Below are 25,960 nucleotides of genomic sequence, written 5' to 3'. Positions count from 1 at the left end.
TCCAGTCTCTATATTGTCCAGCAATTCCACGATCAGGGATCACCTTTGAGAAAGGAAAACTTGGGGTCCCAGAAACACCTGTCTATGTTTCCAGCAGCACCACTGCCCGTCACCAGATGCCAACGGATGAGTGCCGTACACAGTGGGACAAACCGTTTCACACAGTGGAATGCTACTCGGTGATACAGAAGGACAGATGACTAACAGATACAACGTGGGTCCGTCCCCACGGCATCACGCTGAGCAAAGACGCCAGGCTCCAAAAGTCATACATGGCACTACTATTCCATTTATATGACATCTCGGGAAAAGGCTTAAACCACAGGGATGGCGACTGGACCATGGGTTGCCAGGAGTTAGGGAGCAGAGAAAGACCTGCCCTGACCACGGTGGCAGGCACACAAACCTACACACGTGTTACAACTCACAACTGCAGGCCGATTGTAAATTCAAAAATTAGAACTAAAAAACAACCAAAGTTGTTTAAAATGTCAAAAGGAAAAATAGGTATTTATCATTTGTTAGCTAGCACTTCAAAAGCTTTCCAAATTCCATTTCTATTGGACATATTATTGTAAGAACAACAGTGCTTATTTGGAGATATCTATATCTCCATATATGTATATATATGTGTATATACATATATATGTATATGGAGATGTTTATTATATATATTATATATAGATATCTATCTATCTATCTGTCTATCTATATATATAGCACTGTGATAAGGAAAAGGTTTCCAAATACCTAAAAGTACCTGGTTTCTCCCTGTGACACTGTCAGCCTAATCCACATCCAGAATGCAGGAATTCTGTCCCCAGAGTTTGGCAAAAAAACAAACAAAAAAAATCACACTTCCTCTTGCTCAACACTTGGACTAGCACACATGCTTTGAGGTCTATAGATCCATATTGGGTGGTTGTTGTTTTTTCTTTAAAGATTTATTTTATTTATTTGAAAGGCAGAGTTACAGAGAGAGAAAGAGAAAGAACTTCTTTCAGGTCTTGTACGTGGGTGCAGGGGGACCAAGTACTTGGGCCATCTTTTGTTGCTTTCCCAGGTGCATTAGCAGGAAGTGGGATCAGAAGTGGAACAGCCAGGATGGTAATGGCTATGCCACAATGCTGACCACAAATGAGTCTTTTTAATACCCCCAGAAGTCAGTATTCAGTTCCCACAACTAAGAATTTAAGGGGCAGGTGTCTGGCCAAGAAGTAGGACATTAGTTGGAATGCCCAAGTTGCAGACTGGAGTGCCTGAGTTTTATCTCTAGCTCCAGCTCCAGTCCAGCTTCCTGCTAACACAGACACTGGGGGCAGCAGGTGCCAGCTGCAGGTGTAGTTGGTTCTCAGTCACCTACATGGGGCACCTGGATTCAGTTCCTGCTCCAGCTTTGCCCCTCTTAGCTCTCTTGGGCATTTGGGCAGTGAACCAGCAAATGGGGGAGCTCAGTCTCTCTCTCTCTCTCAAAGAATAAATATTACTTATGAAATAAAATAATTTGAGATGACCAGAGATTGGGAAGGGGGAAAGGGTAGGCAGAGGGAAGCCAAAATACAGCAAGAGATAAGGGATACATCCTGGTGCTCCCCAGCATGGGGTGGGGGAGTCACAGTTCACAACAGACCAGTATGCACTTTATGAATACACAGAAGAGACAAGCTCCAAGGCCCCAAACACAAAGTAAGAAGGGGAGGGAGCGTTCCTCTCCGATTCCATCAGTACACACTATACATATTCGCTGAAATTTCCCACTGTACCTCGTAAATGTGTAACAATAATGTGAATCAAAACATAATTTTAATGCTTAATGAGATGGACATGTTAACTCACCTGATTTTATCATGACACACAGAATACCTGTATTGAATTATCACACTGTACCCACAAATACATACAATTAAAATTAAAATAATAATAAATAAAAGAAAGCCCCACAAATGCTTACAAGGGTCTGTTATTACGTCATGGGTGGAGGAAACAGCTGGAGAGGCCTGACAGGGCCACAGCTGCACACAGAGCCATAGCCCACGTGGTGCCGACAGGGTCACAGCTGCACACAGGCCCACAGCCCATGTGGCTCTCACAGGATCACAGCTGCACACAGAGCCATAGCCCACATGGTGCTGATAGGGTCACAGCTATACACAGACCACAACCCACATGGTGCTGACAGGGTCGCATCTGTACACAGCCACAGCCCACGTGGCTCTCACAGGGTCACAGCTGCACACAGGACCACAGCCCATGTGGCTCTCACAGGGTCACAGCTGCACACTGGCCCCCAGCCTACATCAACCCATTGGTTCTGAGTCCTGTCTAGAAAAGTGACACAGACTCCTTGCTTTGTGTGGATGATCATTTGCTCCTGAAATTTTACAATGATTACACTAAGTGATAAATGCATTGCTTTAAAAAAAAAAATTCTTTCTCTGAGCACCACCGTGGCCAAGGTAGTGCTCCAGAGTGGAGCCCCCCAAGGGCCCAGGAATCACATTCCACTGCTCCGCTCTCGCTCTCTGCCTCACAGCCTGGAGACCAGCAGGCAGCCTGCAGGGGAGTGGGAGGGAAAAGCTTCAGAATTCCTGCACCTTACAAGGGACAGGCTAAACCAGAGACTCACGACCAGCCAAGGCGCTGGCGGCTAGCAACAAAGCCCGCCGGCCCCCAAGGCTCAGGCTGGATTTGGTTTAACTAAATTTAAAGATGGAAAACACTCATCTAATTAACGGAAATCTTGATACCCACTCCATGCAAAGACAGAAAGGGACCTATTTTATTTGACCTATAATGTTGCTGAGAAACGTCTAATGCCATGATTCTGCCTAAGAGAAGTCTTAACCTTTGGGCACTTCTGGCCAAAGTTTCCTCTCTGAGTCAGGGAAAAAAAAAAAAGGCCAGCAAGTGAAAGTCGTACGGAGCCACTGCTGCTTCCTTACCTCACTGAATCATTCCACCTGTGCGCTGAGGAAACCCTTTCTTAGGTTCTACACAGCGCCCACCCTCCTTTCTACAGACAAGAAAGGAGAAAGTATCATAAACAGGGACTGGCGCTGTGGCATAGCAGAAAAAGCCACTGCCTGCAGTGCTGGCATCCCATATGGGCGCTGGTTCGAGTCCTGGCTGCTCCACTTCCCAACCAGCTCTATGCAATGGCCTGGGAAAGCAGTAGGAGATGGCCCAAGCCCTTGGGTCCCTGCACCCGTGTGGGAGACCCAGAGGAAGCTCCTGGCTCCTGGCTCCTGGCTCCTGGCTTCTGGCTTCAGATCAGCTCAGCTCTGGCTGTTTCGGCCAATTGGGGAGTGAACCAGCGGATGGAAGACCTTTCTCTTTCTCTCTGACTCTACCTCTCCTTCTCTCTCTGTGTAACTCCGACTTTCAAATAAATAAACAAAAAAATCTTTTTTTAAAAAAAAGTATCATAAGTAAAAAGTTTTTTTAAAAAAAGAAAAATTTCCAACCCCACTAAAATGTTACTTGCACTAGAACACTGGAACAGGCAGACGAATAGAACAGATTGCCATCACTCAGTGAAGTGGGACTCACTGCCTCTCTCCTCCCAGGCTCGTCTGAGCAGGCCAGGGCCATGTGAACGGCTACTGAGGATGGAGTTTTCACCCCTGTGACTTGGAGCATTCCAACCAGAAGGCAGACATGAAAGAACTCCCACTGTGATTGCACAGAGGCCCTCGCAATGGAGCCACGGTGCGTGCACTGTGCACCTGCAGCAGAGTGCTCCACCTAAGCTCCTGCTCACGCTCCCGGTTCCACAGAAGCCAAGGGCCAACTCTGGTGGACAGGGACAGAACCTGCAAGAACTGTGCAACTTCAACGGTGAGAAGGAATACAATTTTAATGAATTAAATGGGATGTTTTTTTAAAAACTGTATTAAGCTGGCGCCGCAGCTCACTAGGCTAATCCTCCACCTGCGGCGCCGGTGCTCCGGGTTCTAGTCCCGGTTGGGGCGCCGGATTCTATCCCGGTTGCCCCTCTTCCAGGCCAGCTCTCTGCTGTGGCCAGGGAGTGCAGTGGAGGATGGCCCAAGTGCTTGGGCCCTGCACCCCATGGGAGACCAGGAGAAGCACCTGGCTCCTGGCTTTGGATCAGCACAGCGTGCTGGCCATAGCGGCCATTTGGGAGATGAACCAACAGAAGGAAGACCTTTATCTCTGTCTCTCTCTCTAACTCTGCCTGTTAAAAAAAAAAAAAAAAGGCTGTATTAAACTAAATTTTGAATGCGCTTGTCTCCAGGCATATCCTCTTAAGTCCATTGGACTGGCCCTGTTTCTTATTCAAAGATCTTTACTGCCTAGAAAAGGCAGGAAGCTGCACCCGGGCTCCGGGCTCAGTCCCTGCTGAGTTACAGCTGCAAACCCAAGCTGTAAGTTGCAACCTGCTGGCCTCCCCAGGGAAGTTCACCCAAGTCAAAGCTGATGATTCTCACCCCCAGCCCCCGGTTTAACGGACAGAACAGAAAGGCAACGGCCCGGGCTGGGGAAGGCCTGTCACCTGGCAGATCCTCTCAGCTGCTACCTTAATGCAGCCTGCGACACTGAACACCAAGGCTCTTGTGAAGCACGGGGGTGTGTAGCAACAGGAGACCAAAGAAAACAGAAGCCACCACCGAGTTTTAGTAAGGATAAAACGGTCATCCACTGGGTCCAGGAAGAGGTGCACAAATCCTGTTTCTTTATCTTCCCAGCTGCAAGCTATGTGTAGGCATGGGTTCGGCGAGACTTGTCTCCCCAAAACTCACACGAGATGTTTAAAGTCTGAGGTTGTCTTTTTTTTTTTTTTTAAGACTTATTTATTTATTTGGAAGTCAGAGTTACACAGAGAGAGGAGGGGTAGAGTCAGAGAGAGAGGTCTTCCATCCGCTGTTTCATTCCCCAAGTGGCTGCTACGGCTGGAGCTGCACTGATCCAAAGCCAGGAACCAGGAGCTTCTTCCAGGTCTCCCACGCAGGTGCAGGGGCCCAAGGACTTGGGCCATCTCCTACTGCTTTCCCAGGCCATAGCGGAGAGCTGTTTCGGAAGTGAGCAGCTGGGACTCGAACCAGCACCCATATGGGATACCAGCACTGCAGGCGGCGGCTTTACCTGCTATGCCACAAAGCCAGCCCTCTGGGGGTTTTAATATCAAGGCATAATGTATTAAGAGTGGAGACATGACTCAATGATGGCATCTGAGACAGGAGGCCAGCAGGAGTGCTCTGGGTCACAGGGGTGTGTCCTTGGAGGGTGTTTCTAGCAAGGGTTGGTTGTTCTGAGTTCAAGTGTGACCTAGGTTCTCTCTCTCTCTCTCTCTCTGTTGCCTGACTCATCGTGTGATCAGGCCTCCATACTCACGCACAAACACCAAGGGGCCATCCACCCTCAAGCGTAGTCTCCGCACTGTCCGCAGAAATAAATCTCTTCTTCCCCAGAGAAGGTCCTCATGGGGATTTTAGTTAAAATAATGGAAAGCAGGCTAATGTGAGTGTTGATAAATGCACGGAATGAAAGGCTCCAAAACCACAGAGACCGAATCAGCAGCAGCAGCAAGAGCACAGAGAACAAAAAACTTCAGAAGTAACACCAGAAGCGCAAGAAGCAAACACTTCTTGGGGCCGGCACTGTGGCGTAGCAGGTAAAGCCATCACCTGCAGTGCCGGCATCCCATATGGGCGCTGGTTCAAGTCCCAGCTGCTCCATTTCTGACCCAGCTCTCTGCTATGGCCTGGGAAAGCAGTAGAAGATGGCCCAAGTCCTTGGGCCTCTGCACCTGCGTGGGAGACCCAGAGAAAGCTCCTGGCTCCTGGCTTTGGATCAGCGCAGCTCCGGCCGTTGAGAGTATCTGGGGAGTGAACCAGCAGATGGAAGACCTCTCTCTCTCTCTCTCCCTGAGTAACTCTGATTTTCACATAAATAAATAATTTTAAAAAAATGAAATACTTCAGAGAAAATGAGAAAAAAGGAGACCTAGGTAGCCACAACCCTCTGGACTCGACTGCCAAGCACGCATTAGAGTATCTGTCCTCAGAATGTATTTTTCTCTTTTTCATTACCAAATAGAAATCCATATTTTTTTTAAAAATATATTTTAATCTACTCAAAAGTCAGAGTGACACAGAAAGACAGAGATTGATCTGCCATCTCCACAAGAGGCAGCACTGGGCCAGGAGGAAGCCAGGACCCAAGAATCACGGGTTGTGGCCCATGAACTTGGGCCATCACTTGCTGCAACCTAGGATGCATTAGCAGGAAGCTGGACCAGGCGCTGAACAAGCTGGGACTCATACCAGCACTCTGAGAGGGGGCACAGCGCAGCAAGCGGTCTAACCCAGCACCCCACAATGTCCGCCCCTTCCCTTGAGTTTCAGAACAGGAGAGTCTGTCTCTAAACTCCCAGACAACAAAACAATCTTTGGTTCTGCTTCCCTCTCCCCTAAGCATTAAAGTGCTAAGTCCTCCTGCACCTTCCTGTGAACTGTTTATTACATTAGAAAATGTTACTCAGACACACACAGCCACGTGGCACAGATACACAGAATTCCATTCGCTTCCCTCCCACCTGTATCACCATTAGGCTAGTCCATGCCTTCATCAATACCCGGCAAATCCAAGAGGCAACTAACTGACGGCCACTCCTTGCTTTATTCCATCCCAGCAGACGCCATGACCCAACCTTCAACACTTCAGCACGGTCTCAATCATGCCCTCAAAAGTCACCCAGGAGAAACTGGCTGACTCTGCCGTGTGTCGGCAGGTGGACAGCCCTGTGTCACTGGGGAGCTTCTGCTGGGGGACTGCGCCCTGCCCAGGTCTGATTATGGCTTCCCCCAAACACTCTGCATTGTGGCTCATGCCATCCATCCAGCACAGTTCAAATCGTACTTCTTCCATCAGTCTGTCAGGGCCAGGGTTGTGGTACAGTAGGTAAAGCCACCACCTGTAACACCGGCATCCCATACAGGCAATGGTTCGAGTCCCAGCTGCTCCACTTCTGATCCAGCTCCCTGTAATGGCCTGGGAAAAGCAACATAGGATGTCCCAAGTGCTTAGGTCCCTGCCACCCATGTGGGAGACCTGGATGAAGCTCCTGGCTCCTGGCTCCCGCCTGGCCCATCCCTGGCCATTGCAACCATCTGGGGAGTGAATCAGCAGATGGAAGACCTCTCTGTTTCTCTGTCCCTCCCCCTCTCTCTGTAACTCTGCCTTTCAAATAAATGAATAAATTTTTAAGAAAAAAATCAATTCACTTACTAACTATACCACTTATTTGTCAGTTAAATTTTTAATTGTTTCGTCATGTCTTTAACATTGACTTATGATTTATTTACAAAGAAACAAATGCCTGCAATACAGGGTCTTTTATCTCTTCCTCACTACCTGCCACAACGCACCACCATCTTCCTCCCTACTCTTGGTTTTCACAGATGAGTCTCTAATGAATCTCTACTAAGCCAGAAATAATATAATTTTCACTAAGAAAAGGAAAATGTGGAGGGATTAGGTATATCCTGAGGAAAAGAGGAAATCAGTTGATCTAATTGATCTCGTGAGTTAAGCCCTCACTTGTCACACTAGCATCCCATATCACTATCAGTTCGAGTCCCGGATGCTCCACTTCCAATCCAGCTCTCTGCTACTATACCTGGGATAGAAAATGGCCCAAGTCCTTGGGCCCCTGGCACCTATGTGGGAGACCCAGATGTAGCTCCTGGGTACCGGCTTTGGGCTGGGCCAGTTCTGACTGTTGCAGCCATTTGGGAAATGAACCAGCAGGTGGAAGATTGATTGCACTCTATGTGTGCACATGTGTATTTCTGCCTCTCTGTAACTCTGCCTTTCAAATAAATAAATGCCTTTAAAAAGTGAAATACTGCAGTGCCAGCATCCCATATGGGCACCAGTTCAAGTCCCAGCTGCTCCACTTCCAATCCAGCTCTCTGCTGTGGCCTGGGAAAGCAGTGGAAGATGGCCCAAGTCCTTGGGCCCCTGAACCCATGTGGGAAACCTGGAAGAAGCTCCTGGCTCCTGGCTTCGGATCAGCGAAACTCCAGCCATTGTGGCCAACTGGGGAGTGAACCAATGGATGGAAGATCTCTCTCTCTGTCTCTGTCTCTGTCTCTGTCTCTGTCTCTCTCTCTGTCTCTCCTTCTCTCTGTGTATAACTCTGACTTTCAAATAAATAAAAATAAAATCTAAAAAAATGAAATAAAAAAAAAACATTTAAAGATGCTAACAAATATTTTTGCCATAAAATAAGAAAATATGTACCAATTTTCTTAAGGTAGAAATCAGTTAAAGGCAGCATTTACAGCAATGTTACAACAAAGCTATGGATAAAAACAATTTTTTTTAATCAAACAAGGGGCACACATCTGACCTAGCAGTTACGACAGCTGCTGACACACCCATGTTCCATGTAAGAGTGCCTGGGTTCACTTCCCAGCTGTAAATCCTCACTCAGGTTCCTGTCAAGGTAGACCCAGGGGAGCAGCAATGATGGCTCAAGTAACTAGGTTCCTGCTTATGATTGGGAGACCTAGGTTGGATTTCTGGCTCCCAGCTTTAGAATGGCCCAGCCCTGCCACTGGGGACATTTGGGGAGTAAATGGGCAGATGGCAGCTTTCTCTTTCTCGAATAAATTAATTTTAAAAACAACAACAGGAACCAGCACTGTGGCATAGCTGGTAAAGCCGCTGTCAGCATCCCATAAGGGTGCCAGTTCAAGTTCTGACTGCTCCTCTTCCCATCCAGCTCTCTGCTATGGTCTGGGAAAGCAGTAGAAGATGGCCCAAGACCATGGGCCCCTGCACCTGCGTGGGAGACCCAGAGGAAGCTCCTGTATCCTGGCTTCGAATTGGTGCAGCTCTGGCCACTGTGGCCATCTGGGGAGTGAACCAGCAGATGGAAGACACCTCTCTCTCTCCTCCTCTCTCTCATTCTCTCTCCCTGCCTCTGCATCTCTGTAACTCTGCCTTTCAAATAAATGAATTTTTAAAAACAACAAAAAACACCTTTCTAAATTTCTGTCCAGAAGATCACAGATCAAGATCCCTCTAACTCAGAAGTAGACACAGACTCAAAGGAGCTTTCAGATGGAAGTGAACAGCTTCTCTTAAAATACGAGCAGGTCAGGGCTGGCACTGTGGCATAGTGGGCTAAGCCTCCACCTGCATCCCATATGGGTACCAGTTCATGTCCTGGCTGCTCCTCTTCTGATCCAGCTCTCTGCTATGGCCTGGGAAAGCAGTGGAAGATGAGCCAAGTGCTTGGGTTCCTGCATCCACGTGGGAGACCCAGAAGAAGCTCCTGCCTCCTGGTTTGGGCCTGCCTTAGCCCAGGCCATTGCGGCCACCTAGGGAGTAAACCAGTGGATGGAAGAGCTACCCCCTCCCTCCTTCACTCCCTTTTCCCCTTCTATGGCCTGGGAAGACAGTGGAGGACAGCCCAAGTGCTTGGGTCCCTGGACCCATGTGCAAGATGTAGAAGAAGTTGGCCGGCGCCGCGGCTCAGTAGGCTAATCCTCCACCTTGCGGCGCCGGCACACCAGGTTCTAGTCCCGGTAGGGGCGCTGGATTCTGTCCCGGTTGCCCCTCTTCCAGGCCAGCTCTCTGCTGTGGCCCGGGAAGGCAGTGGAGGATGGCCCAAGTGCTTGGGCCCTGCACCCCATGGGAGACCAGGAGAAGCACCTGGCTTCTGCCTTCGGATCAGCGCGGAGCGCCGGCCGCAGCGCGCCGGCCACAGCAGCCATTGGAGGATGAACCAACGGCAAAAGGAAGACCTTTCTCTCTGTCTCTCTCTCTCACTGTCCACTCTGCCTGTCAAAAAAAAAAAAAATATATATATATATAGAAGAAGTTCCTGATTCCTGGTTTTGGATTGGCCCAGCTCCAGCCCTTGTGGCCATTTGGGGAACAAACCAGTAGATGGAAGATCTTTCTGTCTCTTTCTCTCTCTGTAACTCTCTCAAATAAATTTTTAAAAATCTAAAAAAAAAATATATATATATATATATATATATATATGAGCAGGTCCCCACATTCACATTCAAATTCTTTTCTTTTTTACTGCATTCACTTTATCCCCCCAAGTCCCCTCATTCCTTTCTTCCCAATCACAATATAAAACTTAAAAAGAAAAAAAAAGTTTATTATCTTCAAAGCAGAATTTCTGTTAACAAAGCACTGTGTCGCCTCAGTTTTCAATTGAAATCTTAGGGAATCCCCCATAGAATTATGCAGTGAATGGGATATCGGAGTATTGTGACCCCTGAGAAAGCTATATCCATCTCATTTGCAACCGGCTCTCTGTTCTCAATTTGCTAATAATGCATCAATTTGTTTTCACTTACAAGCATGTTATTCAGCTTTTTGATAAAACAAAAAGACAAGCACATGGGACACAAAAGCTTGCGGGATCAGAGGAACTCAGAGAAAATTCCTCCCGAAGCACCCAGCTGACCATGTAATAAGTTACACCCTGTTTGTTGACAGGGCTGATGTCAGTAAAAACCAAGGGATAACACTATTTTGCAGTGGCTTGCAGTGGCCGCTGAGCTTCCGCAGGCTCAGCCTTCAACTGCCGGTGCTGTTTAGGGGAGGAGGGAGCAGGCGCACGTGGAATATGAATTGCCTTTTCATTGATAAAGTAGCTGGGTGCTCTCGCTGCACCAGGCATGATCTTCGTTAAAAAGAACACTGTAACTTTTTCCTCCCTTCCCCTGTTCACTCTGGAGAAACAGCTAGCAATCAAACACCTCAAAGTACAGGGAAATAAATGACTGTATAATTCACGATCTGGAGACCCCAACCCTGGTAAAACAAGCAGTCACCGTAATCTCTCGGGTTCTTACTCCCGGGAACTCAAATGCTCTCACTGGCCAAGCGAGCGTGGCAGAGGCCTGTTTGTGTCTTTAGAGGGATTTCAGTGCCGCCCATTTCCAAACTCTGGGACAAGCCCAGTGAATATGGGGTGCTTCCCTCTGCCACCAGCAGTGAGGGTAAAAAAGTGCTCAAACCTCTCCCCCACCCTATCTAGCTTTAGCCTCCTGGACCCCCCGGCTGCCAGCTTTTCTGCCATTGTGTTCTCCACACCGAAGGCAGAGCTTCCCCGAAAGTTCTTTCCCCTCCCTGCGCTCCTCCAGCCCAGAGACCTCCTAGAACTTCTCCATTCTGCTGACGGCTCCCAGCACAAAGCCCCCAGCACGCCCTGCTCTTCTCTGAGTTCTACACCAATTCCAGCCTTGCAAACCCAACGCAGGCCAGGGGGCCGTGGCCGCACGCCCCACAGTCCCGGCTCTAACCCAGGTTGACAATGTGAAAGCATTGATGAGGCACCAACTGTGTGCATTTCAGTGCGAGACAGAGACCAAGACAGGTAGGCAAAGCAGCCAGGATAGCCGCAGAAGGGAAACTGTGTTGCCTCCATGCCTCCTAATTTCATCCGTCTTCTATTTATTGGTACATCTTCTATTCATTTCCCCTCAGCCTTCCTGCTCCCAAAATGCTCTCCTTCAATGGCTCTTTTCTCTTTCCTCTGCCTATGGCAAAATCTTTCATAATGCCCACTCACTAAGATATGTTTAGCTACTTAGGATAATGATAATTTCTTAAAATAAAACCAAAAATTATTCACATTACTTGGTTATATGAACATCAGAATATCATATCATTTAACAGAAAAGAAAAAAAAAAAAGCTTGATGCCTGAGTCTACCAACCTGAGTAGCAGCCTCCACTCCATCAACCATGTAAATAGTTTTTAGCCCTGGACAACCAACTCACTTAAACTCTTGGCTACTCCTCAGCTATAAAATGGGTAGAATATTTGCCTTCCCAAGCTCAAGGGCAGACAGAAAATTTTCTTAAGTTTTTGCAAGCAGAGTAATAATTACCAATAGTGGACAGTCATGTGGGAGACCCAGACATGAGAGATTCACACAAATGAACCACACTCACGGGAGCAGGTTTAGTGGTACAGCAAGTCATGCTGCTGCTTGGTATGCCTGCATCCCACCCAGCAGTACCGATTTGAGTCCTAGCTACTCTGATTCTGATCCAGTTTCCTGCTAATGCAGTCTAACAGGCAGGAGATGATGGCTCAAGTGCTTGGATCCCTGCTACCTATATGGAAGACCCAGACTGAGTTCCTGGATCCTGTCTTCAGCCTGGCCCAGCCCTGGCTATTGCTGGCATTTGGGAAATGAACCAGCAGATGAAAGATCTGTCCCTTTCTCTCTCACTCTCTCTCAATCTTTCAAGAAGATGAAAATAATTAAACTTTTTTTTAATTTAAAAAAACTGCATTTCTATAATGGGGAAACCTAAAATGGTGCTGAAGACAAAAGCAACTCTAAACTTGTATAACCACTTAACCACCAACTAAAAAACCCAGCTCAAGTCAGACCAAAGGCAGGCCTCAGCATTTGGGCTCATTCCACCATCAGATTCCAAACTGTAGCTAAAAACGGCCCAGCTGCCTGTCAGCTGACGAGTGCCAAGGCATTCCTTTTGGGTAAGGAGGCCTGTTCTAACGCAGTTTGGGAACAGCAAAGAGTTACTGTGGTAACTGCATCTGCAGTGTGGTGGTGGGGGTCTCTCCTTTCAGACTTGCCACAGCCCTCCGGGTTAGCGCACCTGCAGATTCTGCGTGCCCCAGGCCAGACTGAAGATAAAGCAACTGCTTGCTCTCCAGACAGCCGAAATCTAATACAGTACATGTATACTCTATCAAACACACATTGAAACACACTCTAAGCTGCTAAATCCCTAGAGAGAAAGGAGCTAATACATATTGAGCTTTATGTGTCAGAAACCATAAGGAAATGGAGATTTCATTTAATCCCTACAAACACTCTGCAATGTAACTATTGTTATTCCGGTACTCACAGATGAGAACACTGGAGCCCAGACAGATTAAATAACTTGCCCAAGGTCACGGAGTAAATGAAGCAGCAGGGCCAGGATTTGAACCTAGGTTTGTCAGACTGCAAAGCCCATGCTGCTTGTGACTTCGTCTTGTCAGCAGCGTAACTACGGCAACCTTCTTGGGTCTTCATTTCACCTTAATCCCGCATATAGTACGTAACCCTGTGTCCCGCTTGTCTCTAAATTTCCAGGACACTCTCCTTTGCTGTTTCCTGCATTTGGTTCCCATTCTTGCACAGACTGTTCTTTTGTATGTAAAATTACTAAGTGAGATCTAATGGATGCCTTACAACAGTTCGGCATCAAACCTAAAAGGTGACAGTTCTGTTTCCTTCAACACTTTAATAGCCACAGACTTTGAGGATGGCGTTTTCTAAACTGCTGCTAGTCATGGAGTGAGAGTGTCAGCGCCTACTACAATGCCTTACACACAGCAGGTGCACAGTGGGACTATGTGTTAAGAGAAGACTCCTTTATTCCTCTGGTTAACTGTTAAATTAAAATCAAGAGAATTTACAGAAGCCCAATTCTATGAGTAAACTCTTTCACATTAAAGATGACTTTCTGAAGAACTTAAAAAGGATTAAGAAAAAGGTAAGTTGAAATATAATAATCTAGTTTTTAAGTCTCCCAATGATTAGTGAACCACGAAATTAAGATGTTAAAAGGCTCAGTTTAAAACGAATGTCATTCTAACTTTTCCAAGTACTTCTTGTCCTCTGTTTGGAAAAAAAGACTGCAGGAAATATAACAAAACACATATAAATGATGTGCTTAGGATCAGAAGGCTAAGGACAACTTTTTCCCTCTTTACACATGTTGAAGTGTTTCTGCAATAAGTTTTGGTTATTTTTACAGTAACTGATCTCATGTGAAGAGTTAGAAAAAGCTTCGTATTTTTAACTCTTTCTATGCAGCATGGGTGCACTGCCCTCATTAGAAGTAATCCATAAGAATCAAGCAGTCATTAATTCAAGCATGTGCCGTCCAGGACGATTTGTTACATAATACCAGCACGTTACAGGCAATTTTTTCCATCCACATAGGCTTTCCTTACTTCACGTGGACGTGTCTCTATCTTTGCATCCTTTTCAAGGAGGTATGCATTTCTTGTATAATCTCTCCAGAACTCTGGTTCCCTTGATGACAAGCACAAGAGTGACATCTGCCCTAAGACAGCCCAACTTAACTTGTCTCTCAAGTAGTTTTCAATGAGACTGAAACGGACTAAGACACTCACTGCCCCATTAAGTTCCCTACCAACCTAAGTTTTCAACGTGGAGTTCTCCCATCCAAGGGTCTCCTATGTTGGGTGCACAAGCTAAATTTAATGCCTCCCTACCTATTCTGATTTGTAAGTAACTTTCTTGGACAAATCTGCTATGGGTCACACACCAGCCTCTGTTGGGTCAGGACCCTCTCCCAGCTCACTGTTCAGAGCAGGCCAGAGCAAATGCCCTTCCAATATGGCTCAACTTATCCTTCTACCTAATGACTTCTTGTGGAGACCAAATCTCCATAATATTAACAGTTTCTTGCCATTCGAAATGCGCTGAAATCACGCAGTCAGCAGAATGTCACTGCATGACTGCCGCAGCCGCCCGCAAAGCGTCGTCTCCATGAGGGACAGCCAGAAAGAAGTTATGTGGGAGTAATCCAACGTGATAACTAGGCTTCAGCCTTGAGCACAAACCCCTCTGCGCATGCACCGCCACGTCCACAGGAATGCCTGCTGATAATGAAAAGCGAAGAAACACCCTGATCACGTCCAGAATGTGTGCACTCCACCAGGAGAGCCAGGGAGCTGTCCTTTCAGCACCACAGCAAGAAACCCCGGTGGGAACCAAACCCGGGCAATGCAAATCCGAGCCACGAGAAAAATTTAACCACCCCACAAGGAAAATGACAAGCAACTGTATGGTCACCTCTTTTTTCTGTATACTACATCCCACTTCATTCTATATTATTAATTTAAATTAAAAGCCTCCAAATAGTCTGATAATCAAAGAGTTAACAGAACCCCAAACAAAAGCCAAGGGCATTTTAACTCAGCCTCTCAAGTCAAACCCACACCACCAAGAACTAGTTTGCTTGATCCAACACCAGTCCTACCAGGAAACACCACATTTCCATACTGATTCAGATGTTCGGGGAACATGGAACACGCTTGCAGCCCTGTCCAGGGACAGCCTCGATTTCTAGGACAGAGAATGCCCGCGGAACACCAAACCATCGCTACCGCCCCCATCCCAGGCAATAAAATCCTCTTCCAGGGAGAACTGACGGCCTTATGGGTCATGAGTTCCAAAGAGAAATACTGCAATATTTCAAGAACCAGGTTACAGGCAATGTGCTAACGGCTTTCAGCACTCTAAATGCCATTCCCCCAAGACTCCAACCAGGATGGTACCGGGTGGCAACGTTATCCAGCCATTTGCATTACACATCAAAAAAATTTTTCTGATGAAAGGGGGAAAAATCCTCCCCTCCCCATATCTGCTAACACACGTGGAGAAAAGAGACCCATACAGGCAGATGGTGAGACCGAAAACCCTACCATGCTGAAATCTCCCCCCTAGAAAGATAAAACATCCCCCAGCCCTAACACAGCCACCTCCCTGAAGCCTCTCTCCAGGTTCCAACTTGTGAAAACAGTTTTTAAAAGCACTGCCCCCTTGCTCCCATGGCTCTCACCCACGCATCCTGCTTCCACCCCGGTCTCTCTGCTGCCCACTGTGCACCGCAAGCAGCTCTCTGGGGTAGCCCCTGCTCCGGGCCAATTCCCTCTTCCTCCCCCCTTGCACTGAGCTAGATGCAATGCAAAACCTCTTCTGCCCCCTCCCCCAGACAGATGACACCCCTGAATTCGCAACACGGAGGCCAACCCTGGATTCCCCGGAAATAAAATGTATTCTCCCATCTTTAAAAAAACTGCAGTGTAAGTGAGGCAGAGAGCACAGGGTGGAGTAGTTAGAAGGAATGAATGCACGGGTTGAAGAACCCATGGGTTCCTGCCCCATCCCAACTCGCAGATGGGGCCCCTGGAGGGGTCTCGCAGCCCCAGAAAGTTAACTGCCAAGTCTGGCCGGTGGTCGCTGCTGGCAATGGAGGGGTTGGAGCTGAGCTCTCCCGAGCAACGCACAGGCTCTGCGATGTCCCCCTCCCCCCTCCAGGGTACCCAGGGAGACCCAGAGAGGAGGGGTCTCGGCCTGTGAAGCCGAGCAAACGGTCCCGGGCCCCCGAGCTACCAAGAGGCCAAAGCAGGGTGCTGCTGCCGGCGGTAAGGGGGGTGGGGGTGAAGGCGGAGAGGAGCGGGCTCCGCAACGGGTGGCGTAGCGGAGGGGGTGGGGGAAGGGGATATTCTCAAAGTGATGTACTCCCTAATGCAGGAATCCTAGTCGGTCCCAGACGGTCCCAGGGGCCCCCAACACAGCCCCAGAGCACCCCGCTGGGAGGGGGACCCACGCATCCGAGCACAGGACAGGGGGAGTCTCGGCTGCCCAAAGAACCCGGGAGGCCCCGGGCTTCTGCAGTGGGGAGCAGCCTGGGGCCGGATAGGAGAGGAGGATGCAGTCAGACATGGAGGAGGGGGTAGCACTGGGGGGGGGGGGGGCTGCTGCCGCAGGGAAAACCCGGCAGCGATGCCCTTCCCGGGGCGACCCAGCGCGAGGGGCGGCCGGCGGCAGGCCCGGTGCCCCGCGGTAACCAAGAGACGAGGAGAGCGAGGCCGTCTGGGGGTGGGCGTCGGTGGCCCCCCATCCTCCCAAAGGACCTCCCCACCCCACACCCCGGGGGAACACGGCAGGAGAAAGCCAGACTTCCCAACACCTGTCCAAAACGGGGAAGGCGGACATCCCAGGTCCCCGGCCCCTCAGCCCCGCCGCGCACTCTGCGGCAATGCCCCTGACAGGACACGGGCGAGCGCCGCTCGAGGGTCCTGAGGCGAGCAGGAGACCCCCCCCCGGCGGGCGAGGCGCGGCGCCGGGGCGGGGGACTCGGGAGGGACTTACGGCGGCGGCGAGGCTGGCGGCGGCGGCCCTAGCGCGGGGCCCGGGAGGCGCGGCCGGACTGCAGAGGCGCCGAGGCTGCGGCGGGCGGGACTGCGGTGGGCGCCATCTTGGAGCGCTCCCCGCGCCCGCCCCCCGCGCCGCCCGGGGCCTTGCATAATTGATGACTCGCGCCCGTCGCGCGCCGCCGCGGCCGCCGCCGCGCGCGCCCCGTCGCCGGGCCCCCCGCCCCGCCCCCGCGCCCACCCCTCGGCGCGCGCCCCGGCCGCCCCCCGCGTCCCCCGCGCCCCACCCGTGGCCCACCTACCCCGTGCAGGGCGCGCCGCTCGCCCGCAGCGCCGCCCGCTCGCCCGCTCGCCCGCTCTCGGGCCCGCGTCCCCCGCGCCGCCGGCACCGGATCCGGGGCGAGCGAGCAGGGCGCCGGTAGGGGGCGCCGCGCCGGAGCTCCCGCGCCCGCCCCCGCGACGCCCCCGCCTGAGCCACGCGCGCGCGCGAGCGCACGGGAGGGGCCCGGGACGGTGGCCGCGCGGGTCTCGGGACCCCGCCGGGATGTTGGAGGTTGCTGACGCGTGTGGACGCGAGGAATTCCGTTTGCCTGCCCTCTGGCCAGCTTGGGGAGCTCGGGGGCGGGGGGGGGGGGGGCTGGGCGCACAGCAGGTGGCGGCGCGTGTCTCCAAGGACGCGGGCCTGGTGGCTGGAGCGGGGGCGCACCGCTTCCCGGACGGCCCCCAGGTGTGACTCTGCGCCGGGGTCACCTTCATCGCCCGAGCCTCCGTGCGCGCGTCTGGAAAGCCTGCGTGAGCCTTCGAGCGGCTGGGTCCGCACTCCGGCAAGGAGCCGGACCGTGAATGCGAGCGCACTTAATTGTGCCTCGCGCTTGCTCATTTCTTCCTGCCAGAAGCTCACCTTAGGGGCGCTCGACCTCAGTAGCTAGGCCCCGGGGTGCCAAGCGCATGGGTTTGTGGTGGGGGCTGCAGGACCCGAGGTGTGCCAGGCACCTCGGTGCCCGCGGCGTGCCTTTTGATGGACAGGTGCCCAGCTAGCTGCACGTGGAGAGAGTGCGGTGTTGAGATGCGTGTGTGTGCACGCAGCTCTCACTCCCCGCGGTGAGGACCGTACCCCTCCCTTCCAAAAGTTTCCCGGTGCTGCTTCCTGGAGCTCCCCTGCCTCGCTCGCCCCCACAACCCTCTCCAGGCAACCACGCGTCTTCTATGACTGTCCATTAGTTTGCATTTTTCGGGGTTTTAAATAAATGCAGTCATGCAGTGTGAACTCCCTTCGTGCACTCCACGTAATTGTTTGGAGATTACTCGGTTGCTGCCCGTCGACAGTTCCGTCTTTTTTTTTTTTTTTTTTTTTTTTTTTTTTTTTTTTTTTTTTACTGCCGAGCAGTATTCGCGATGGGGATATAGCACAATCGTTTATCCTGTCACCTATTGATGGCATTGATGGCATTTACTCTATTTCCAGTTTTTGCCTACTGCCAGTTAAGTTGTTACACGCATTTGCGTGCAAGCCTCTGAATAGACGGATGCTTTGATTTCTCTTGGGTACGCATATGTAGGAACAGAATTACCGGGTCGGGCTGCAGGTATTAGAGGTGTAGATTGAACATGCTAAGTAAGGACCGCGCTGCTTTGCATTTTGCATCCCGACAGCGCGTTGACAGTTTCGGATGCCAGCGTTGGCAGCCTTTTTCATTCCCAGCCATCCTAAAAGGTGGATTCAGATGTCTCCTTGTGCTATGGACTTGTGCCTTTAAACTGTTTTGCCTTTTATAAATGTTGTAGTCCTCAATTACGTAAAGCATTTTGAATTAATTTTTGTATATAGTGTGAACTGTAGTTTGAGATTCTTTTTCGTTCGTTTTTCCTTCTTCTGTGCAGTGGTGGGGAGGGAAGGCATGGTAGCTAGCTGTTCCTGTTCAAGACTCATTTTTCTGATGATTGTCTTCAAACCTTTGTCAAAAATCAATTGATCCAGTAAGTCAGGGTCTATTTCTGGAATCTATTTGGTTTCTTTCCTCTATTTTCCTATCTTGACACTAATTTGATGGGACTTTAAAAAGTTAGTAGAAAATGGAATTAGATGAGTTTTGGGGCCGGCGCTGTGGCAGAGAGGGTAAAATCACCACTTTCGACACTGGCATTCCATACGGGGGTCGGTTGGTATCCCAGCTGTTCCACTTCCCATCCGCCTCCCTACTAATAGCCTGTTCCACTTCCCATCCGCCTCCCTACTAATAGCCTGCGAAAAGCAATGGAAGATGGTGCACGTGTTTTGGTCCCTGCACCTGAGTGGGAGACCCACATGAAGCTCCTGGTTCCTGGCTTTGGCTTGGCCCAGCCCCAACCATTGAAGCCATCTGGGGAGTGAACCAGCAAGTGAGATCTCTCTCTCTCTCTCTCTCTCTTTGTGTGTGTGTGTGTGTTTCTTTCCCCTCTCTGTAATTCTTTCAAAATAAAAAAAAAATTAAAAAGATGAGTTTATTATGGTGCAAAAAAGTGTGCATGCAGCCCATGTACTGTGATAACTTGTGTTTTCCATGAACTTTTTGAAGATCCCTGTATGCATGCATTTTAAAATTGTTTGCACCAAAGTCTTTTCATTCCATTTTCCACAAGCAGGTTGAAGTTCCCACGTAGCTTTAAGCTGTGTGACTTTGCCCTTCTTTTTGATACTGATTTTGTTATTCTAAGTCCTTTGCATTTCCATATGAATTTTATTTAGTTTGCATTTTTATTTGTTTGAGAGGCAGAGATAAACAGACTGTTCCTGTCTCCTTGTTCATTCCCAAAAGCCCACAACAGTCAGGGCTGGGCCAGCCAAAAGCCAAGTGTCCCGTGGTAGCAGGGACCCATTTACTAGAGCCATCAGGGCGCACATTAGCAAAGAGCTGGAATTAGGAGCAGCACCCGGACTTGAACTCAGGCACTCAGATATAGGATGCTTGCGTCTTTACTACACTCCAGACACCCACTCCTCCATCTGAATTTTAGAATGAGCTTCTCAAATTCTACGAAAATATGCACTAGGATTTTGATCAAGTTGGCTTTGAATCTATAAATCACATTGGGGACAATGCATGTCATAACATAAGTCTTCCATTTCATGAACTCTTCCTGTATTTCAGTACTCTGATTTCTCTGAGCATTTTGTAGTTTTAATAGGATACAGGTCTTGCTTGCCATTTTTTTCATATTTACTCCTGAATACCCTCTTATTTTAATGTTATTGAATAATGTTTTATATTTAAATTTCTGGTTATTCACTGGTATTATATAGAAACACCAAGTTTTAAATATTGATCTTATGTCTTACAATTTTGCTAAATCTATTTGTTAACTGTAGTAGATTTTTCTGTAACCTTGTACCACTCATTGGGTTTTTCTATTGACAAATGCATCATCTGCAAATAAACACAGTTTTATTTCTGCCTCTCTGTATTTAATTTCTTTTCTTTTTTTTTTTTTTTTTTACCTTGTAGCACTGTCTAGAATTTCTAGTAACAGTGCTGAAGAGAAGTAGTAAGAGAAGACATTATTGCTTTGTTCCTGATTGTAGGAGAAAACTTTCAATCTTGCATCACTAACAGCAGCATTGGCCATAGAGTTTTCCTAGACACTCTTTATTGTGTTGAAGATGGCCACTTCTATTCCTACTTTGCTGAAGGTTTTTTTTTTTTTTTTAGTCAGGAATTCATGTTGAATTTTGTCAATGATTTCTGCATATACTTTTCTGTGTAGTCTCTTAATCTGGTAAAATGATTTTTTTTAAAGATTTATTTATTTATTTGAAAGTCAGAGTTACACAGAGAGAGGAGAGGCAGAGACAGAGAGAGAGAGAGAGAGAAAGAGAGAGAGGTCTTCCATCTAATGGTTCACTCTCCAGTTGGCTGCAACAGCTGGAGCTTTGCAGATCCAAAGCCAGGAGCCAGGAGCTTCTTCTGGGGCTCCTGCACAGGTGCAGGGGCCCAAGGACTTGGGTCATCTTCTACTGCTTTCCCAGGCCATAGCAGAGAGCTGGATCAGAAGTGGAGCAGCCAGGTCTTGAACCGGTGCCCATATGGGATGCTGGCGCTTCAGGCCAGGGCTTTAACCTGCTGTGCCACAGCCCCTGCCCCAATAAATAAATCTTCTAAAAAATAGTTATAGGAATATTCAGGTTTTATTTGTTATTGAATGAAGTTTGGTGGTTAGGTCTTTCAATGAATTTGCTTTCTCTTCTAAGTTGTTGAATTAATTTAGGTCATAAAGTTGTGCATAGTAGTTCCATATTATTCTTTTACTACCTACAGAATTTGTAGTAATGCCATCTCTTTCATCCTGATACTGGTACCTTGTTTTTTTTGTTTTTTTTGTTTTTTTTGTTTTTTTTTTTTTTTCCCCTCTCTTTTCTTGGTTAGTCTGGCTAAAAGTTTATTGATTTTAGTGCTCTTCCCAAAAAAATAAAAAACACTTTTTGGTTTCATTGATTTTTCTCAACCAATCTTATAGGTTCTAATTCATTTATTTCTACTCTGGTCTTTATTATTTCCTTTCTTTTGTTACTTTGAGTTTCATTTGCTTCTTCCATTTTACCCTAAATTTTTTTAAGATTTATTTTATGTATTTGAAAGGCAGAATTAGGGAGAGAGAGAGAGAGAATCTTCCATCTGCTAGTTCACTTCCCAAATGGTCACCAGAGCTGGGACTGGGCCAGACCAAAACCAGGAGCATAGAGCTCCATCTAGGTCTCCCATGTGGTGGCAGGGGCCCAAGTACTTGGGCCATTTTCTGTTGCTGTCACGGGCATGCTAGCAGGAAACTGCATCAGAAGTGGAGCAACTGGGACTTGAACCGGTGCCCATATGAGATGCTGCCATTGCAAGTAGTAGCTTAACCCACCATTCAGAACGCTGGCCCCTTCCCCTAATTTCTTAAGGTGAGACCCAAGTCATAAATTGAGATTTTTCTTCTATTCTTTTTTTAAAATTTTTAAAATTTTTTATTTTTCTTATTTTTTTTTTTTTTTTTTTTTTTTTTTTGACAGGCAGAGTGGACAGTGAGAGAGAGAGACAGAGAGAGAAAGGTCTTCCTTTGCCGTTGGTTCACCCTCCAATGGCCGCCGCTGCAGCCGGCGTACCGCGCTGATCTGATGGCAGGAGCCAGGATCCAGGTGCTTTTCCTGGTCTCCCATGGGGTGCAGGGCCCAAGCACCTGGGCCATCCTCCACTGCACTCCCTGGCCACAGCAGAGGGCTGGCCTGGAAGAGGGGCAACCGGGACAGAATCCGGTGCCCCGACCGGGACTAGAACCCGGTGTGCCGGCGCCGCAAGGTGGAGGATTAGCCTATTGAGCCACGGCGCCGGCCCTATTTTTCTTATTTTTGACAGGCAGAGTGGACAGTGAAAGAGAGAGACAGAGAGAAAGGTCTTCCTTTTTGCCGTTGGTTCACCCTCCAATGGCCACCGCGGCCGGCACGCTGCAGCCAGTGCATCGCGCTGATCTGAAGCCAGGAGCCAGGTGCTTCTCCTGGTCTCCCATGTGGGTGCAGGGCCCAAGGACTTGGGCCATCCTCCACTGCACTCCTGGGCCATAGCAGAGAGCTGGCCTGGAAGAGGGGCAACCGGGACAGAATCCGGCGCCCCGACTGGGACTAGAACCTGGTGTGCTGGCGCTGCAAGGTGGAGGATTAGCCTATTGAGCCACGGTGCCGGCCAATTTCTCTTCTTTTCTAAAATAGGTGCTTTAATACTGCATTATCTTCACCCCACAAGTTTTGATATGCTGGATTTTTATTTCAGTTCAAAGGGCTTTCTAATTTTTCTTTTTTTAAACTTTTTTAAAGATTTTTTTATTTACTTGAAAGTCAGAGTTACACACAGAGAGAAGGAGAGGCAGAGAAGAGAGAGAGAGAGAGAGAGAGAGAGAGAGAGAGAGAGAGAGAGAGGTCTTCCATCCGCTGGTTCACTCCCCAGTTGGCCGCAGCTGGGCCAATCTGAAGCCAGGTGTCAGGAGCTTCTTCCAGGTCTCCCACGCAGGTGTAGGGGCCCAAGCACTACTGCTTCCCAGGCCATAGCAGAGAGCTGGATAGGAAGTAGGGCAGCTGGGACTCGAACCAGCACCCATATGGGATGCCAGCACTGCAGGTTGCGGCTTTAACCACTATGCCACAGCGCCGGCCCCAAGTGCCTTGGAATGCTTTGAGACTTGTTTTATGGTCCAGAATGTGATCTGTTTTGGTAAACATTCCACGTGCATTTGAGAAGAGTGTGGCCTCTGCAGTTGGCAGTGCTCTGTGACAGTTAGGCCAAGGTGATTGGCAGGGGCCTCCTGACTGTCTTCCTACTGATTCTATCATTTACTTATTATGTGTACAAATCTTTTGGATTTGTTTCTTCCTGGATGTTTTATTTTGTTTTATTCCCTTGAAATGCAAAGAGAGAAACAGAGATCTTGTATCTGATGGTTCATTCCTCGTATGCCTAGGACAGCCGGAGTAGGGCCAGGCCAAAGACGGGATCCAGGATCAGTCTGGGTCTCCCACAACTACCTGGGGCACCACCTGCTGCCTCCCAGGCTGTGCATTAGCAGAAGCTGGAGCCGAGAGCAGAGCTGGGACTCTAACCCTGGCCCTCCAGTGTGGGATGGTAGCGCAACCACTGTGCCAAATGCCCGCCCTCTGTCATTCATTGAGGAGAGTATGTCGAAACTGCTGCATGAATTAGGGGGCTGGCACTGTGGTGTCATGGGTAAAACCGCCACCTGCAGTGCTGGCATCCCCACGTGGGCGCCGGTTAATATCCCGGCTGCTCCACTTCTGATCCAGCTCTCTGCTATGGCCTGGGAAAGCAGTGGAAGATGGCCCAAGTCCTTGGGCCCCTGCACCCATGTGGGAGACCTGGAGGAAGCTCCTGGCTCCTGGCTATGGCTTCAGACTGGCCCAGCTCTAGCTGCTGTGGCCATCTGGGGGGAGTGAACCAGTGGATGGAAGACCTCTCTCTCTCTCTCTCTCTCTCTCTCTCTCTCTCTCTCTGCCTCTGCCTTTCAAATAAATAAACAAATCTTTTAAAAATGATGAGTTAGTTTATTTCTCCTTGTAGTTGTATTGGATTCTGCTCCATTTTCTTTGAAGCTCTGTCATGAGGTACATTGATGTTTAGGAGTGTTATGTCATCTTCATAAATTCACTTCTTTATCCTTGTGGAATGAATAACCTTCTTTATTTTTAGTAACACTTTTTACTTTGATGTGTACTTTTTCTTTTTTTGTTTTAAGATTTTTTATTTATTTATTTGAAAGGCAGAGTTACAGAGAGAGAAGGAGAGAGATAGAGAGAAAGAGATAGAGAAAGATAGGGATCTTCCATCCTCTGGTTCACTCCCCCAGATAGCCACAACAGCCGGAGCTGCACCAATCCAAAACCAGGAGCCAGGAGCTTCTTCCAGGTCTCCCACGCAGGTGTAGGGGCCCAAGGACTTGGGCCATCTTCTACTGCTTTCCCAGACCATAGCAGAGAGCTGGACTGGAAGAGGAGCAGCCAGGACTAGAACCAGCGTCCATATGGGATGCCACACCACAGGCGGAGGATTAACCTACCGTGCCATGGCACCGGCCCCAGCAATCTAAACTTAAAGAGTCCCCATTTTCAATATTTGAAGTGGCTGAAGGAATCAACCACATAAGGTCTAGAGTGTTCATAGTTCCTGGGATTTTAATTCTGTAGGATTCTAAAATTATACAAGTATTGTGCAGGGTATTTTTTTTTTTGGCACCTGATCTTTCAAAATTTCTTATGCATTGATAAGATTCTGGCATGGGAATAGATTTAAGATACAACTCAATACTGCATCATTTCAGGAAAGGCCAAATTGGTACAGATGATAAGCACGTTTTAAATGCTAAACAGCAAGAATCTTTTGCTAAATGTCCGTTGGTTATAACCCAAAGATAGAAGTTGCAATTCCATCAATCTCATGGCCTCGTCAAACTGCTTTTCAAAACCCTTTGGAAGCTTCACTAAACTTATTCACCGTGCCAACATACTGGCTAATATGTATGACAAATCAGATCCTGTCTCAAGTTCTACTTCCAAGGCAATGGCATGAGGCACCCCAGTTTTATTGAATGCAACAGGTTTTTCTATGACCATTGGAGTCTTTGAGGCACAGCCGCATCTTAGGGTAATATTTTTCCAAATATAAAAGCTGTTTGCTGTCAAAAGCTCCATGCCACTTTTGTCTTATGAACTGTACTGCATCTTTGGATTTCATTCCACCTTCAATGAATGCTCGGGAGACAAGCACTGGAGCTTTCCCAAGGTCTGCAACAAACACAAACAGCCCTACAACAAGCAGCTTCTTCATGAAACTTAGTTTAGACAAGACTTAACCAGTGCTGGACAGTCCGGCTGGCTGGGGGTGCACCATCATGAAAAGGCCAGTCGAGAAGATGGATGTCCTCTTTCTCCCCAAGAGTCGTGTCGGAAGTCACTTCACGGACTCTTGCTCTCGTGGTAACTGCATATTTCTCAAGTTCCTCAATACATTTGGTTGGTGTTGCATTGGCTGGGTTATGTGTAATAAGAAATCTCAGGTTCTTGTATGTGACTTCCCAGGAGCTGGGTGCTTCATTCAAGTCATGTTAATTTACTTAAAGGGGCTGGAACTATGGCATAGCGGGTAAAGCCACCATCTGCAGTGCCGTCATCCCATATGGGCACTGGTTCGAGTGCAGCTGTTCCATTTCCCATCCAGCTCTCTGCTGTGGCCTGGGAAAGCAGTAGCGGATGGCCCAAGTGCTTGGGCCACTACACCCATGTGGGAGACACGGAAGAAGATCCTGGCTCCTGGCTTTGGGTCAGCACAGCTCAGACTTTTGTGGCCAACCGGGGAGTGAATCAGCAGATGGGAGACCTTTCTCTCTCTCTCTCTCTCTCTCTCTCTCTCTCTCTCTCTCTCTCTGCCTCTGCCTCTCTGTAACTCTGCCTTTCAAATAAATAAATAAATCTTTAAAAAATAAAAAAGAATATGTCTCCTCTGTTAAAACTACT

At 48.6% G+C, this 25,960-nt stretch overlaps 1 protein-coding gene and 1 pseudogene across 9 annotated transcripts in view; both read right to left on the bottom strand.

Moving 5' to 3' along the window:
- The window catches only part of SCN8A (sodium voltage-gated channel alpha subunit 8), a 166,618-nt gene extending 149,245 nt beyond the window's left edge, over positions 1–17,373 (bottom strand). For 8 of the 9 annotated variants that reach the window (XM_051845487.2, XM_051845492.2, XM_051845495.2 and 5 more), the window contains exon 1: positions 16,931–17,070. The gene's annotated coding sequence lies outside the window, so the exon portion shown is untranslated. Of the gene's footprint in view, positions 1–16,930; positions 17,071–17,234 lie in introns of those variants that run through there. The other variant, XM_051845488.2, reaches the window with a different exon arrangement.
- Positions 17,374–24,560: 7,187 nt separating this feature from the next.
- Positions 24,561–25,551, bottom strand: LOC100344055 (protein tyrosine phosphatase type IVA 1 pseudogene; annotated as a pseudogene).
- Positions 25,552–25,960: the final 409 nt, after the last annotated feature.

Source organism: Oryctolagus cuniculus, chromosome 11, assembly GCF_964237555.1.
Source record: "Oryctolagus cuniculus chromosome 11, mOryCun1.1, whole genome shotgun sequence".
In the NCBI taxonomy this organism is placed as follows: Eukaryota; Metazoa; Chordata; class Mammalia; order Lagomorpha; family Leporidae; genus Oryctolagus; species Oryctolagus cuniculus.
Note: the sequence above shows the minus strand (reverse complement) of the source record. Positions and strands in the feature narration are given on the sequence as shown.